This window comes from Salvelinus namaycush, chromosome 5 (assembly GCF_016432855.1).
Source record: "Salvelinus namaycush isolate Seneca chromosome 5, SaNama_1.0, whole genome shotgun sequence".
NCBI lineage: Eukaryota > Metazoa > Chordata > Actinopteri > Salmoniformes > Salmonidae > Salvelinus > Salvelinus namaycush.
Window position 1 is genome coordinate 8,334,991 of NC_052311.1, and position 17,094 is coordinate 8,352,084.

Genomic DNA, 17,094 nt, shown 5'->3' on the forward strand with positions numbered 1-17,094 from the left:
AGGAGGAGGGGAGAGGAGGAGAGATGAAAAACGGAGAGGAGAGGAGAGAAGGAGAGGAGAAAAGGGGAGGAGAGAGGAAAGAAAGAGAGGAGAGGAGAGAAGGAATGTGGAGGGAAAGGAGGAGAAGAAGAAAGGAAAGAAGGAGAGGTGGAAAGGAGAAGGGGATTTTTCCCTGGATGAGGTCATGGATGATGGCTTTTCTCTAAGTGAGAGCCTCGTGGCAGACGTACTCCCGACCTCGCCCTGACATGTTTCAGATAAACACCACACACGCACGAGACGTGCACACGCCTCACACACATGGAGACACACACACACACACACTCAGCACACGCCTCACACACATGGAGACACACACACACACACACTCAGCACACGCCTCACACACATGGAGACACACACACACACACTCAGCACACGCCTCATACACATGGAGACACACACACACACACACTCAGCACACGCCTCACATGCGCGCACACAAACACACACATGGAGACACACACACACAGCATCAGAGAGTGTTTGGGCTCTTTTCTGGCTACATATGTGTATCGTTACAGCACTGCTGTGTGTGTGTGTGTGTGTGTGTGTGTGTGTGTGTGTGTGTGTGTGTGTGTGTGTGTGTGTGTGTGTGTGTGTGTGTGTGTGTGTGTGTGTGTGTGTGTGTGTGTGTGAGAGTGTGCTGAGTGGGATAGAGTTGAGCAGGGCATACCACTGCCTGCTGTTCGTGGTCCATGCTGGGCCTGCTGACTCTCACTGGGTTTAACTGTTGCCTCGTGCTGCACACACACACACACACACACACACACACACACACACACACACACACACACACACACGCACGCACACACACACACACAGACTCTACTTGGTTGGCCCATCTGTGTCCCTCACACACATGAAGGAGTGAGATGGGGAACAAGGTAAAACAATCAATCAAATGTATTTATAAAGCCCTTCTTACGTCAGCCGATGTCACTAAGTGCTGTACAGAAACCCAGCCTAAAACCCCAAACAGCAAGCAATGCAGGTGTAGAAGCACAGTGGCTAGGAAAAACTCCCTAGAAAGGCCAGAACCTAGGAAGAAACCTAGAGAGGAACCAGGCTATGAGGGGTGGCCAGTCCTCTTCTGGCTGTGCCGGGTGGAGATTATTACAGAAAATGGCCAAGATGTTCAAATGTTCATAGATGACCAGCATGGTCAAATAATAATAATCACAGTAGTTGTCGAGGGTGCAACAGGTCAGCACCTCAGGAGTAGATGTCAGTTGGCTTTTCATAGCCGATCATTCAGAGTATCTCTACCGCTCCTGCTGTCTCTAGAGAGTTGAAAACAGGTCTGGGACAGGTAGCACGTCCGGTGAACAGTTCAGGGTTCCATAGCCTTTTGGAGTGGGTCTGTGGACTTTTCCATGTTAAAGTCACCAAAAATGTGAAAATTATCTGCTATGACTACAAGGTCCGATAGGAATTCAGGGAACTCAGTGAGGAACGCTGTATATGGCCCAGGAGGCCTGTAAACAGTAGCTATAAATAGTGATTGAGTAGGCTGCATAGATTTCATGACTAGAAGCTCAAAAAATGAAAACGTATTTTGAGATGTGAGGTATCACAATCTCTTTCAATAATGGCAGGAATGGAGGAGGTCTTTATTCCACTGAGATTGCTAAGGCGAACACTGCCATGTTTAGTTTTGCCCAACCTAGGTCGAGGCACAGACACGGTCTCAATGGGGATAGCTGAGCTGACTACACTGACTGTGCTATTGGCAGACTCCACTAAGCTGGTAGGCTGGCTAACAGCCTGCTGCCTGGCCTGCACCCCATTTCATTGTGGAGCTAGAGGAGTTAGAGCCCTGTCTATGTTGGTAGATAAGATGAGAGCACCCCTCCAGCTAGGATGGAGTCCGTCACTCCTCAACAGGCCAGGCTTGGTCCTATTTGTGGGTGAGTCCCAGACAGAGGGCCAATTATCTACAAATTCTATCTTTTGGGAGGGGCAGAAAACAGTTTTCAACCAGCGATTGAGTTGTGAGACTCTGCTGTAGAGCTCATCACTCCCCCTAACTGGGAGGGGGCCAGAGACAATTACTCGATGCCGACACATCTTTCTAGCTGATTTACACGCTGAAGCTATGTTGCGCTTGGTGACCTCTGACTGTTTCATCCTAACATCGTTGGTGCCGACGTGAATAATAATACCTCTATACTCTCTACAGCATTTCCTTCCAGAAGCCATGAGAAAATTGTCCGGCTGCGGGGACTTTGCGAGGGGATTTATACTACTATCTGTACTTACTGGTGGCACAGACGCTGTTTCATCTTTCCTACACTTAAATTACCCTTGCCTAATGATTGCGTCTGAAGCTGGGCTTGCAGCACAGCTATCCTCGCCATAAGGCGATCGTTCTCCTGTGTATTATAAGTACAGCGACTGCAATTAGAAGGCATCATGTTAATGTTACTACTTAGCTTTGGCTGGTGGAGGTCCTGACGAGCCACGTCCAGATAAAGCATCAGGGGTGAAAAAAATGGAATGAAAAAAGTCGAGTGAGGGAAAAAATACAAATATAAACGTAATTAAAAAGTAAAAACCGTAAAGTTGGCAGGTAGCAAAGTAAGGTTAGCAACAAACTGCACAGCAGTACGTAAACAAGTCTACAAGTTGTGACCGGAAATGACGTGTTTGACGTCAGAAACAAACCCCAGGTCTGGGAACAGACCAGCCAGGTCAAAATAGATACAAGTCAGTGTTCGACGTCCATCCATGTCTGAGGACGTCGGGAGATGTTGTGGAAACTGGACACTAGAGGCAACAGTGAGACTGTTACATTTAAGTAGGTTTCGGTTTTGCTAGAGTTCTGTGGACGGAGATTCAAAAAGTAGCATTTTCCAATCTAGCGATGGAAAGTTGTTTTTGCGATTTTTGTTTTAAGCCTATCCCAAAACCTTAACCCTACCTTAACCACCCAGAATTAATCCTTAAGATTTGGGAGTTAATGCCTAACCTTAACCTTAACCACTTCGTTCCAAACAAATGTAACGTTTGGAACAACTTTGAAATGTGACGTTTGAGAAACTCTGACGTGAGACTGTGAGAGCTTGCTGTGAAAGTGACAGGCTGGGATTTCCAGGTCGTCCTTGAAACTAGATACTTACTGGTGTGTGTGCGTGCGTGTGTGTGTGTGTGAGTGTGAGTGTGTGTGTGTATGTGTGTGTGTATGTGTGTTAGTGTGCAGCCCTCCTAAGAAACCTCTACACCTGTCTGTGTGGCCTCATTCATACACACAGACACATACACCCATCCAAAGACACTCATCAGACAACTGAGGGCTCTTCTGCTGAGACAAGCCAGTGATTGTTCTATTACAGGTGTGAGTCTGGGATTTCCCTCTCTTTGTAAGTACAGGCATCTCAGTGACATCTTTATTGTGTTTGAATTCCGTCCCTTCCTCCCGCCCACCATCCCTCCCTCTCTCCCTCCATCCCTCCATCCCTCCCTCTCCCCCTCTATTCTCCAATTCTCCCATCACTCCATTCTCTTCATCTCTGTAGTTCCACCCTCGTTCAGAGGAACTGAGGAACCATTATATTGTCAGATCCAGCAAGAATGTGCTGTAGGTGCTTGTTAATCTAATCTAATTGACTCTAGGTGCTTGTTAATCGCATCTAATGTACTGTAGGGGTTTGTTAATCTAATTTAATGTAGGGGCTTGTTTTACTAATCTAATTTACTGTAGGGGCTTGTTAATATAATACAATTTACTTAATGGCCTTCTTTTTCTAAGTTAATTTACTATAGAGGATTGTTAATAAAATGTAATTTATTGCAGGGGTTTGCTAATATAATATAATTTACTGTAGGGCCTAGTTAATATAATATAATTGACTATATGGGCTTGTTAATATTATAAAATGTACTATATGGGCCTGTTATTCTAATCTAATTTACTCTAGGGGCTTGTTAATATTATAAAATGTACTATATGGGCTTGTTAATATTATAAAATGTACTATATGGGCTTGTTAATATTATAAAATGTACTATATGGGCTTGTTATTCTAATCTAATTTACTCTAGGGGCTTGTTAATATTATAAAATGTACTATATGGGCTTGTTAATATTATAAAATGTACTATATGGGCTTGTTATTCTAATCTAATTTACTCTAGGGGCTTGTTAATATTATAAAATGTACTATATGGGCTTGTTAATATTATAAAATGTACTATATGGACCTGTTATTCTAATCTAATTTACTGTAGGGGCTTGTTAACATTATAAAATGTACTATATGGGCTTGTTAATATTATAAAATGTACTATATGGGCCTGTTATTCTAATCTAATTTACTGTAGGGGCTTGTTAACATTATAAAATGTACTATATGGGCTTGTTAACATTATAAAATGTACTATATGGGCTTGTTATTCTAATCCAATTTACTGTAGGGGCTTGTTAACATTATAAAATGTACTATATGGGCTTGTTAACATTATAAAATGTACTATATGGGCTTGTTATTCTAATCCAATTTACTGTAGGGGCTTGTTAACATTATAAAATGTACTATATGGGCTTGTTAACATTATAAAATGTACTATATGGGCTTGTTATTCTAATCCAATTTACTGTAGGGGCTTGTTAACATTATAAAATGTACTATATGGGCTTGTTAATATTATAAAATGTACTATATGGGCCTGTTATTCTAATCTAATTTACTGTAGGGGCTTGTTAACATTATAAAATGTACTATATGGGCTTGTTAACATTATAAAATGTACTATATGGGCTTGTTATTCTAATCCAATTTACTGTAGGGGCTTGTTAATATTATAAAATGTACTATATGGGCTTGTTAACATTATAAAATGTACTATATGGGCTTGTTATTCTAATCTAATTTACTGTAGGGGCTTGTTAACATTATAAAATGTACTATATGGGCTTGTTATTCTAATCTAATTTACTATATGGGCTTGTTAATATTATAAAATGTACTATATGGGCTTGTTAATATTATAAAATGTACTATATGGGCTTGTTATTCTAATCCAATTTACTGTAGGGGCTTGTTAACATTATAAAATGTACTATATGGGCTTGTTAACATTATAAAATGTACTATATGGGCTTGTTATTCTAATCCAATTTATTGTAGGGGCTTGTTAACATTATAAAATGTACTATATGGGCTTGTTAACATTATAAAATGTACTATATGGGCTTGTTATTCTAATCTAATTTACTATAGGGACTGGTTAATATAATGTAATTTAATTTACTGTAGGGACTGGTTAATATATTATAATTTAATTTACTTTGGGAACTTGTTAATGTATATATAATATAATTTACTATTGTGGCTGGTTAATATAATTTACTGTAGGGGCTTGTTAATATAATATAATTTACAGTAAGGGCTTGTTAATTTAATATAATTAAATTTACTGTAGGGACTGTTTAGTATAATTTTATTTTATTTACTGTAGGTGCTAGTTAATATAATATAATTTATTTTACTGTAGGGGCCTTTTAATATAATATAATGTAATTTACTGTAGGGGCTGGTTAATATAATATAATTTCCCAGGACATAGACGTAGCTGATATTGGCAGAAAGCTTAAATTATTGTTAGTCTATCTGCACGGTCCAAATTACAGTAGCAATTACAGTGAAAGAATACCATGCTATTGTTTGAGGAGAGTGCACAATTTTGAACATGAAAAGTTATTTATAAACAAATTAGGCACATTTGGGCAGTCTTGATACAACGTTTGAACAGAAAGGCAATGGTTCGTTGGATCAGTCTCAAACTTTTCACAAACACTGCCGCCATCTAGTGGCCAAAATCTAAATTGCACCTGGGCTGGAATAATACATTATGGCCTTTCTCTTGCATTTCAAAGATGATGGTACAAAAAAATACAAAATATCGTTTTTTTCCCTTCTTTGTATTACCTTTTACCAGATCTATTGTGTTACATTCTCCTACATTCCTTTCACAATTCCACAAACGTTTCCTTTGAAATAGTACCAAGAATATGCATATCCTTGCTTCAGGGCCCGAGCTACAGGCAGTTTGATTTGGGTATGTCTTTTCTGACAAAAATCTTTAAAAAGGGGCGGATCCTTAATACAATACAATTTACTGTTTGTTTGTTTACTGTTTGTTGATATCATATGATTTACTATAGCGGCTTTTATTTTAGGGGCTTTTACTGTTAATATAATATAATATAATTTACTATAGGGTCTTGTTAATATAATATAATTTACTATAGGGGCTTGTTAATATAATTTAATTTACTGTGGGGGATGGTTAATATAATTTAATTTACTGTGGGGGATGGTTAATATAATTTAATTTATTGTAGGGGCTTATTAATATAATATAATGTACTGTAGGGGATGGTTAATATAATATAATGTACTGTAGGGGATGGTTAATATAATATAATGTACTGTAGGGGATGGTTAATATAATATAATGTACTGTAGGGGATGGTTAATATAATATAATGTACTGTAGGGGATGGTTAATATAATATAATGTACTGTAGGGGATGGTTAATATAACATAATGTACTGTAGGGGATGGTTAATATAATATAATGTACTGTAGGGGATGGTTAATATAATATAATGTACTGTGGGGGATGGTTAATATAATATAATGTACTGTGGGGGATGGTTAATATAATATAATGTACTGTAGGGGATGGTTAATATAATTTAATGTACTGTAGGGTATGGTTAATATAATATAATGTACTGTAGGGGATGGTTAATATAATATAATGTACTGTAGGGGATGGTTAATATAATATAATGTACTGTAGGGGATGGTTAATATAATATAATGTACTGTAGGGGATGGTTAATATAACATAATGTACTGTAGGGGATGGTTAATATAATATAATGTACTGTAGGGGATGGTTAATATAATATAATGTACTGTGGGGGATGGTTAATATAACATAATGTACTGTAGGGGATGGTTAATATAATATAATGTACTGTAGGGAAATGTTAATATAATATAACATAATTTACTGTAGGGGCTTGTTTTTCTAATCAAATTTACTGTAGGGTCTTGTTAATATAATATAATTTACTGTAGGGTCTTGTTAATATAATATAATTTACTGTAGGGGCTTGTTAATATAATATAATATAATTTACAGTAAGGGCTTGTTAATATAATATAATTACATTTACAGTAGGGGCTTGTTAATATAATATAATTTAATTTACAGTAAGGGCTTGTTAATATAATATAATTACATTTACAGTAGGGGTTGTTAATATAATATAATTTACTGTAGGGGCTTGTTTTTCTAGTCATATACAGTGTAGGGGCTTATTTATATCATATAATTTACTGTAGGGGCTTGTTAATATAATATAATTTAATTTACAGTAAGGGCTTGTTAATATAATATAATTACATTTACAGTAGGGGTTGTTAATATAATATAATTTACTGTAGGGGCTTGTTTTTCTAGTCATATACAGTGTAGGGGCTTATTTATATCATATAATTTACTGTAGGGGCTTGTTAATATAATATAATTTAATTTACAGTAAGGGCTTGTTAATATAATATAATTACATTTACAGTAGGGGTTGTTAATATAATATAATTTACTGAAGGGCTTGTTAATATAATATAATTTACTGTAGGGGCTTGTTAATATAATATAATTTACTATAGGGGCTTGTTAATATAATATAATTTACTATAGGGGCTTGTTAATATAATATAATTTACTATAGGGGCTTGTTAATATAATATAATTTACTATAGGGTCTTGTTAATATAATATAATTTACTATAGGGGCTTGTTAATATAATATAATTATATTTACTGTAGGGGCTTGTTAATATAATCTAATTTACTGTAGGGGATGGTTAATATAATATAATGTACTGTAGGGGATGGTTAATATAATATAATGTACTGTAGGGGCTTGTTAATATAATATAATGTACTGTAGGGGATGGTTAATATAATATAATGTATTGTAGGGGATGGTTAATATAATATAATGTACTGTAGGGGATGGTTAATATAACATAATGTACTGTAGGGGATGGTTAATATAACATAATCTACTGTAGGGGATGGTTAATATAATATAATGTACTGTAGGGGATGGTTAATATAATATAATGTACTGTAGGGATGGTTAATATAATATAATGTACTGTGGGGGATGGTTAAGATAATATAATGTACTGTAGGGATGGTTAATATAATATAATGTACTGTGGGGGATGGTTAATATAATTTAATTTACTGTGGGGGATGGTTAATATAATTAAATTTACTGTGGGGGATGGTTAATATAATTTAATTTACTGTAGGGGCTGGTTAATATAATATAATGTACTGTGGGGGATGGTTAATATAATATAATGTACTGTAGGGGCTGGTTAATATAATATAATGTACTGTAGGGGATGGTTAATATAATTTAATTTACTGTAGGGGATGGTTAATATAATATAATGTACTGTAGGGGATGGTTAATATAACATAATGTACTGTAGGGGATGGTTAATATAACATAATGTACTGTGGGGGATGGTTAATATAATTTAATGTACTGTAGGGGATGGTTAATATAATATAATGTACTGTAGGGGATGGTTAATATAATATAATGTACTGTAGGGGATGGTTAATATAATATAATGTACTGTGGGGGATGGTTAATATAATATAATGTACTGTAGGGGATGGTTAATATAATTAAATTTACTGTGGGGGATGGTTAATATAATTAAATTTACTGTGGGGGATGGTTAATATAATTTAATTTATTGTAGGGGATGGTTAATATAATATAATGTACTGTAGGGGATGGTTAATATAATATAATGTACTGTGGGGGATGGTTAATATAATTTAATTTACTGTAGGGGATGGTTAATATAATATAATGTACTGTGGGGGATGGTTAATATAATATAATGTATTGTAGGGGATGGTTAATATAATATAATGTACTGTAGGGATGGTTAATATAATATAATGTACTGTAGGGGATGGTTAATATAATATAATGTACTGTAGGGGATGGTTAATATAATATAATGTACTGTGGGGGATGGTTAATATAATATAATGTACTGTAGGGGCTGGTTAATATAATATAATGTACTGTAGGGGATGGTTAATATAATATAATGTACTGTAGGGGATGGTTAATATAATATAATGTACTGTGGGGGATGGTTAATATAATTTAATTTACTGTAGGGGATGGTTAATATAACATAATGTACTGTAGGGGATGGTTAATATAATATAATTTACTGTGGGGGATGGTTAATATAATTTAATTTACTGTGGGGGATGGTTAATATAATATAATGTACTGTGGGGGATGGTTAATATAATATAATGTTGTCACGTTCCTGACCTGTTTTCTGTTGTTTGGTATGTGTTTAATTGGTCAGGGCGTGAGTTTGGGTGGGTAGTCTATGTTATGTGTTTTCTATGTTGGGTTAATGGGTTGCCTGGTATGGCTCTCAATTAGAGGCAGGTGTTTGGCGTTTCCTCTGATTGAGAGTCATATTAAGGTAGGTTGTTTCACATTGTGTGTTGTGGGTGGTTGTCTTCCGTGTCAGTACATGTTACCACACGGGACTGTTTCGGTTTGTCTGTTCCTGTTCGTGTGTTCTTCGTTTCATGTAAGTTCGTAAGTTTAGGTCTGTTTAGTTCGTTTTGTTATTTTGTATTTCTAAAGTGTATTTCGTTTCGTCTTTGTCTTGTTAAATAAATCATTATGAATTCACACCCCGCTGCACTTTGGTCCAATCCTTGCTACTCCTCTTCGGATGAAGAGAAGGACGAAGCCCGTTACAGAACCACCCACCAAACCCGGATCAAGCAGCGGGTTAACGGACAGCGCACGAAGCAGGATTTCTGGTCTTGGGAGGAAATCATGGAAGGAAAAGGACCATGGGCTAAAGTTGGAGTGAATCGCCGCCCATGGGAACAGCTGGAGGCAGCTCGGAGAGCGGAGGAAACCGGAGAGAGGAACCGGCGTTATGAGGGGACACGTCTAGCACGGAAGCCCGAAAAGCCCGCAAGTACAACCCAAAAATTTCTTGGGGGGAGGCTAAGAGGTAGTGGGTCTAGGGCAGGTAGGAGACCTGCGCCCACTTCCCAGGCTAACCGTGGAGAGCGGGAGTACGGGCAGACACCGTGTTATGCAGTAGAGCGCACGGTGTCTCCTGTACGTGTGCATAGCCCGGTGCGGGTTATTCCACCTCCCCGCACTGGTAGGGCTAGATTGAGCATTGAGCCAAGTGCCATGAAGCCGGCTCTACATATCTGGCCACCAGTACGTCTCCTTGGGCCGGCTTACATGGCACCAGCCTTACGCATGGTGTCCCCGGTTCGCCTACATAGCCCGGTGCGGGTTATTCCACCTCCCCGCACTGGTCAGGCGACGGGGAGCATACAACCAGGTAAGGTTGGGCAGGTTCAGTGCTCAAGGGAGCCAGTACGCCTACACGGTCCGGTATATCCGGCGCCACCTTCCCGCCCCAGCTCAGTACCACCAGTGCCTACACCACGCACCAGGCTTCCAGTGCGTCTCCAGAGCCCTGTTCCTCCTCCACGCACTCTCCCTGTGGTGCGTGTCTCAAGCTCAGTGCCTCCAGTTTCGGTACCACGCACCAGGCCTATAGTGCGCATCGAGAGTCCAGTGTGCCCTGTTCCTGCTCCCCGCACTAGCCTTGAGGTGCGTGTCTCCAGTCCGGTACCACCAGTTCCGGCACCACGCACCAGGCCTACTGTGCGCCTCAGCAGGTCAGAGTTGGCTGTCTGCCCAACGCCGCCTGCACTGCTTGTCTGCCCAGCACCGTCTGAGCCATCTGTCTGCCCAGGACCGTCTGAGCCATCTGTCTGCCCAGCGCCGTCTGAGCCATCCGTCTGCCCAACGCCGTCTGAGCCATCCGTCTGCCCAACGCCGTCTGAGCCATCCGTCTGCCCAACGCCGTCTGAGCCATCCGTCTGCCCAACGCCGTCTGAGCCATCCGTCTGCCCAGCGCCTTCTGAGCCATCCGTCTGCCACGAGCCATTAGAGCCGCCCGTCTGTCCCGAGCCATTAGAGCCGTCCGTCAGTCAGGAGCCGCTAGAGCCGTCCGTCAGTCAGGAGCTGCCAGAGCCGCCAGCCAGTCAGGAGCTGCCAGAGCCGCCAGCCAGTCAGGAGCTGCCAGAGCCGCCAGCCAGTCAGGAGCTGCCAGAGCCGCCAGCCAGTCAGGAGCTGCCAGAGCCGCCAGCCAGTCAGGAGCTGCCAGAACCGCCAGACAGTCATGAGCTGCCCTACAGTCATGAGCTGCCCTACAGTCATGAGCTGCCCTACAGTCATGAGCTGCCCTTCAGTCATGAGCTGCCCTCCAGTCATGAGCTGCCCTCCAGTCATGAGCTGCCCTCCAGTCATGAGCTGCCCTCCAGTCATGAGCTGCCCTCCAGTCATGAGCTGCCCTCCAGTCCGGAGCTGCCACTCAGTCCGGAGCTGCCACTCAGTCCGGAGCTGCCACCCAGTCCGGAGCTGCCACCCAGTCCGGAGCTGCCATTAGTACAGAGTTGTCCCTCTGTCCTAAGCTACCTCTCTGTCCGGAGCTACCTCTCTGTCCGGAGCTACCTCTCTGTCCTGAGCTACCTCTCTGTCCTGAGCTACCTCTCTGTCCTGAGGTCCTGAGCTACCTCTCTGTCCTGAGCTGTCTCCTCTATGTAGGAGGGGCCTTAGTGAAGGTTCCTGGACCATGGTCGGGGGCGAGGGTCGCCACTCAAAGGACGCGAAGGAGAGGGACAAAGACAGTGGTGGAGTGGTGTCCTCGTCCACCGCCGGAGCCGCCACCACGGACAGATGCCCACCCAGACCCTCCCCTTGAGTTGTAGGGGTGCGCCCGGAGTTCGCACCTTGAGGGGGGGGTTCTGTCACGTTCCTGACCTGTTTTCTGTTGTTTGGTATGTGTTTAATTGGTCAGGGCGTGAGTTTGGGTGGGTAGTCTATGTTATGTGTTTTCTATGTTGGGTTAATGGGTTGCCTGGTATGGCTCTCAATTAGAGGCAGGTGTTTGGCGTTTCCTCTGATTGAGAGTCATATTAAGGTAGGTTGTTTCACATTGTGTGTTGTGGGTGGTTGTCTTCCGTGTCAGTACATGTTACCACACGGGACTGTTTCGGTTTGTCTGTCCCTGTTCGTGTGTTTTTCGTTTCATGTAAGTTCGTAAGTTTAGGTCTGTTTAGTTCGTTTTGTTATTTTGTATTTCTAAAGTGTATTTCGTTTCGTCTTTGTCTTGTTAAATAAATCATTATGAATTCACACCCCGCTGCACTTTGGTCCAATCCTTGCTACTCCTCTTCGGATGAAGAGAAGGAGGAAGCCCGTTACAAATGTACTGTGGGGGATGGTTAATATAATTTAATGTACTGTGGGGGATGGTTAATATAATATAATGTACTGTGGGGGATGGTTAATATAATATAATGTACTGTGGGGGATGGTTAATATAATATAATGTACTGTAGGGATGGTTAATATAATATAATGTACTGTGGGGGATGGTTAATATAATATAATGTACTGTGGGGGATGGTTAATATAACATAATGTACTGTAGGGGATGGTTAATATAATTTAATTTACTGTGGGGGATGGTTAATATAATTTAATTTACTGTAGGGGATGGTTAATATAATTTAATGTACTGTGGGGGATGGTTAATATAATTTAATTTACTGTGGGGGATGGTTAATATAATATAATGTACTGTAGGGGATGGTTAATATAATATAATGTACTGTGGGGGATGGTTAATATAATATAATGTACTGTGGGGGATGGTTAATATAATTTAATGTACTGTAGGGGATGGTTAATATAATTTAATTTACTGTAGGGGATGGTTAATATAATTTAATTTACTGTAGGGGATGGTTAATATAATATAATGTACTGTGGGGGATGGTTAATATAATATAATGTACTGTGGGGGATGGTTAATATAATATAATGTACTGTGGGGGATGGTTAATATAATATAATGTACTGTAGGGGATGGTTAATATAATTTAATTTACTGTAGGGGATGGTTAATATAATATAATTTACTGTGGGGGATGCTTAATATAATATAATGTACTGTAGGGGATGGTTAATATAATATAATGTACTGTAGGGGATGGTTAATATAATATAATGTACTGTGGGGGATGGTTAATATAATATAATGTACTGTAGGGGATGGTTAATATAATATAATGTACTGTAGGGGATGGTTAATATAATATAATGTACTGTGGGGGATGGTTAATATAATTTAATTTACTGTGGGGGATGCTTAATATAATATAATTTACTGTGGGGGATGCTTAATATAATTTAATTTACTGTGGGGGATGGTTAATATAATATAATTTACTGTGGGGGATGGTTAATATAATATAATGTACTGTAGGGGATGGTTAATATAATATAATGTACTGTGGGGGATGGTTAATATAATATAATGTACTGTAGGGGATGGTTAATATAATATAATGTACTGTAGGGGATGGTTAATATAATATAATGTACTGTAGGGGATGCTTAATATAATTTAATTTACTGTGGGGGATGGTTAATATAATATAATTTACTGTGGGGGATGGTTAATATAATATAATGTACTGTAGGGGATGCTTAATATAATTTAATTTACTGTGGGGGATGGTTAATATAATATAATGTACTGTGGGGGATGGTTAATATAATATAATGTACTGTAGGGGATGGTTAATATAATATAATGTACTGTAGGGGATGGTTAATATAACATAATGTACTGTAGGGGATGGTTAATATAATTTAATTTACTGTAGGGGATGGTTAATTTAATTTACTGTGGGGGATGGTTAATATAATATAATGTACTGTAGGGGATGGTTAATATAATATAATGTACTGTAGGGGATGGTTAATATAATATAATGTACTGTGGGGGATGGTTAATATAATATAATTTACTGTGGGGGATGGTTAATATAATTTAATTTACTGTGGGGGATGGTTAATATAATTTAATTTACTGTGGGGGATGGTTAATATAATATAATTTACTGTGGGGGATGGTTAATATAATTTAATTTACTGTAGGGGATGGTTAATATAATATAATGTACTGTAGGGGATGGTTAATATAATAGAATTTTGTTTTCTGTAGGTGCTGGTTAATATAATAGAATTGTATTTACTGTCGGGGCTTGTTAATATAATATATTTTACTGTAGGGTCTGGTTAATATAATATAATTTATATTACTGTAGGGTCTGGTTAATATAATATAATTTATATTACTGTAAGGGCTAGTTAATCTCCAGAGCAATGCATGTACTGTCCTCCCCCTCTCCTCTCCTCTCCTCTCCTCTCCTCTCCTCTCCTCTCCTCTCCTCTCCTCTCCTCTCCTCTCCTCTCCTCTCCTCTCCTCTCCTCTCCTCTCCTCTCCTCTCCTCTCTAATCCATCTCTCCATTCCAGGTGGGTCTGCAACTCCATCCTAAACCAATAGACCTCACATCCAACATCAAACAGCCAGTCCAAGGGTTGACGGAGATGACATCATCACCACCACACACTGAATGGAATGGCTAATAAGAACATCCTCTTTCCTACACCCAATAAAATGTTGCTTTGAATTGGAATGCTGCCACAAAAAGTTGCTTAGAATTGGAATGCTTGGTCTTGGGCTATGGTTTTATAGAATGCTTGTTTCTTCTTCTATGGTTCTGTGGAATGCCCGTCCTTCTTCTATGGTTCTATGGAATGTCCGTTCTTCTATGGCTCTATGGAATGTCCGTTCTTCTATGGTTCTATGGAATGTCCTTTCTTCTATGGTTCTATGGAATGCCCGTTCTTCTATGGTTCTATAGAATGTCCGTTCTTGTTTTATGGTACATGCCTCTGCAGGGTAGTTGATCCTCCAGTCGTAGAGCAGTGGGGCACCGTAGAGTGCTTTTGGCCGATCTCCAATTCTCCAATTCCTCAAGCGTGTGTGTGTGTTTATGTGGTGTGTGTGTGTACATCGCTTCATTAAATCCACATATATAGAGATAAGAAGTCAGGAAGATCATTCAGTAAGCCCAGTGGAGAGTGAGAGAAGGAGAAACAGGGAGTATTCTATTCTATGGAAACCAGGGAGTAATTCCATTGTCTCCATCCCCTTTTGATACCTTCCAAACCCTGACTAGGAATGAACATATCATTGTACACACACACACACACACACACACACACACACACACACACACACACACACACACACACACACACACACACACACACACACACACACACACACACACACACGTGTACGTTTCTGTACTTCCCACTATATTCCTAGTGGACGCCTACAGTAACATCGTCTGTAATCCAACTCCTCCTGACATTCACACAACACACTAATCTGGTTTGTTCTCCATGACAGTTCTCTTATCACTACGGATATCCCGTTTGTTTCAGGCTGGTAAAAATAGTCTGCTGTCAAGACCATTGTACCCCTTTCAGCCGTTGTGAGCTCACGCCAACCATGAACTAACTGTTGTGCCCTCTCAACATGGAGCACATTTTCCCAAGGAGTCATCCTTCTGTCTCCACTCCCTCTGTCCCTCTGTCCTTCTGTCTCCACTCCCTCTGTCCCTCTGTCCTTCTGTCTCCACTCCCTCTGTCCCTCTGTCCTTCTGTCTCCACTCCCTGTCTCCTTCTGTCCCCACTTCCTCTGTCTTTTCGTCTCCACTCCCTATGTCCTTCTGTCTCCACTCCCTCTGTCCTTCTGTCCTTCTGTCTCCACTCCCTCTGTCCCTCTGTCCTTCTGTCTCCACTCCCTGTCTCCTTCTGTCCCCACTTCCTCTGTCTTTTCGTCTCCACTCCCTATGTCCTTCTGTCTCCACTCCCTCTGTCCCTCTGTCCTTCTGTCTCCACTCCCTGTCTCCTTCTGTCCCCACTTCCTCTGTCTTTTCGTCTCCACTCCTTCTGTCCTTCTGTCTCCACTCCCTCTGTCTTTCTGTCTCCACTCCTTCTGTCCTTCTGTCTCCACTCCCTCTGTCCTTCTGTCTCCACTCCCTCTGTCCTTCTGTCTCCACTCCTTCTGTCCTTCTGTCTCCACTCCCTCTGTCCTTCTGTCTCCACTCCCTCTGTCCTTCTGTCTCCACTCCTTCTGTCCTTCTGTCTCCACTCCCTCTGTCTTTCTGTCTCCACTCCTTCTGTCCTTCTGTCTCCACTCCCTCTGTCTTTCTGTCTCCACTCCTTCTGTCCTTCTGTCTCCTCTCCCTCCGCCCTTCTGTCTCCATCTCTTTCTTTTTCTCCTTCTGTCTGTCTCCTCCTCTCTCCCCTTCCCACTCTGTATTGTAACATCCGACTGCTAGTGTGCCAAACTGAGAGAGAGAGAGAGAGAGACCAAACACCAAATTGAGACTGCATGCAGAATTCTGCAAAAATATCCTCTGTGTACAACCTAAAACACCAAATAATGCATGCAGAGCAGAATTAGGCCGATAACCGCTAATTAACAGAATCCAGAAAAGAGCCGTTAAATTCCACAACCACCTAAAAGGAAGCGATTCCCAAACCTTCCATAACAAAGCCATCACCTACAGAGAGATGAACTTGGAGAAGAGTCCCCTCCCTAAGCAAGCTGGTCCTGGGGCTCTGTTCACAAACACAAACACACCCCACAGAGCCCCAGGACAGCAACACAATTACAACCAACCAAATCATGAGAAAACAAAAAGATAATTACTTGACACATTGGAAAGAATTAACAAAAAAACAGAGCAAACTAGAATGCTATTTGGCCCTAAACAGAGAATACACAGTGGCAGAACACCTGACCACTGTGACTGACTCAAACTTAAGGAAAGCTTTGACTATGTACAGACTCAGTGAGCATAGCCTTGCTATTGAGAAAGGCCGCCGTAGGCAGACCTGGCTCTCAAGAGAAGACAGGCTATGTCCACACTGCCCACAAAATGAGGTGGAAACTGAGCTGCACTTCCTAACCTCCTGCCAAATGTATGACCATAT